Source organism: Triticum aestivum, chromosome 6A, assembly GCF_018294505.1.
Source record: "Triticum aestivum cultivar Chinese Spring chromosome 6A, IWGSC CS RefSeq v2.1, whole genome shotgun sequence".
Lineage (NCBI taxonomy): Eukaryota > Viridiplantae > Streptophyta > Magnoliopsida > Poales > Poaceae > Triticum > Triticum aestivum.
In genome coordinates, this window is record NC_057809.1 from 234244936 (window position 1) to 234246889 (window position 1954).

Consider the following 1954-nt stretch of genomic DNA (forward strand, 5'->3'; position numbering starts at 1 on the left):
AACACACAAGCAAACAAGAAACAAGCAAAAAGAGGCGAACAGGAAAAGAGAAGGGGAACGGAAAGAGAGGGCGAATAAAGCGGCAAGGGTGAAGTGGGGGAGAGGAAAACAAGAGGCAAATGGCAAATAATGTAATGCGAGGGATAAGAGTTTGTGATGGGTACTTGGTATGTCTTGACTTGTGTGCAGACTCCTCGGCAACGGCGCCAGCAATCCTTCTTGCTACCTCTTGAGCACTGCATTGGTTTTCCCTTGAAGAGGAAAGGGTGATGCAGCAAAGTAGCGTAAGTATTACCCTCAGTTTTTGAGAACCAAGGTATCAATCCAATAGGAGGCCACACGCAAGTCCCTTGTACCTACACAAACAAATAAGAACCTCGCAACCAACGCGATAAGGGGGTTGTGAAGCCCTTCACGGTCACTTACGAGAGTGAGATCTGATAGAGATAATAATAATAAGATAAGTATTTTTGGTATTTTTATGATATAGATTGAAAGTAAAGATTGCAAAATAAAATAGATTGGAAACTTTATATGATGGAAAATAGACCCGGGGGCCACAGGTTTCACTAGTGGCTTCTCAAGATACCATAAGTATTACAGTGGGTGAACAAATTACTGTCGAGCAATTGATAGAAAAGCAATAATTATGAGAATATCTAGGCATGATCATGTATATAGGCATCACGTCTGTGACAAGTAGACTGACTCCTGCCTGCATCTACTACTATTACTCCACACATCGACCGCTATCCAGCATGCACCTAGAGTATTAAGTTCATAAGAACAGAGTAACGCATTAGGTAAGATGACATGATGTAGAGGGATAAACTCAAGCAATATGATATAAACCCCATCTTTTTATCCTCGATGGCAACAATATAATACGTGTTGTTTCCCTTTCTGTCACTGGGATCGAGCACCGCAAGATTGAACCCAAAGCTAAGCACTTCTCCCATTGCAAGAAAGATCAATCTAGTAGGCCAAACGAAACTGATAATTCAAAGAGACTTGCAATGATAATCAATCATGCATAAAATATTTCACAGAAGAATCAAATATTTTTCATAGATAGACTTGATCATAAACCCACAATTCATCGGATCTCGACAAACACACCGCAAAAAGAGTTACATCAAATAGGTCTCCAAGAAGATCGAGGAGAACTTTGTATTGAGATTCAAAGAGAGGGAAGAAGACATCTAGCTAATAACTATGGACCCGAAGGTCTCAAGTAAACTACTGACACATCATCGGAGGGGCCATGGAGGTGATGTAGAGGCCCTCCGTGATCGTTAACTCCTCCAACGGAGCTTCGGAAAAGGCCCCAAGATGGGATCTCTTGGGTACAGAAGGTTGCGGCGATGGAAATAGGGTTTCGTGGTGCTCCCTGATGTTTTCAGGGTATATGAGTATATATAGGAGGAAGAAGTAGGTCGATTGAGCCACGAGGGGCCCATGAGGGGGGAGGGCACGCCCCCTGCCTCGTGGACTCCTCGTTCGTTTCTTGACGTCCACTCCATGTCCTCTGGATCACGTTTGTTCCAAAAATCACGTTCCCGAAGGTTTCATTCCATTTGGATTCTGTTTGATATTCCTTTTATGTGAAACACTGAAATAGGCAAAAAAACAACAATTTACACTGGGCCTTGGGTTAAGAGTTTAGTCCTAAAAATAATATAAAAGTGTAAACTAAACCCCATTAACATCCAAAACAGATAATATAATAGCATGGAACAATCAAAAATTATAGATACATTGGAGACGTATCACTGCATCTATCCACTCGAAGTGATCGGTGCGTCGGAGAAGTCGATAAAGTGGCAATGCTTTTTCTCCTAGTCTGGAGATAAAGCGGCTTAAAGTTGCGATGCATCCAGCTAGTTTTTGGACCTGTTTAAGGTCTGTTGTTGTAGCCAATTGTGATAAAGCTCGGATTTTGGCTGGATTTGCC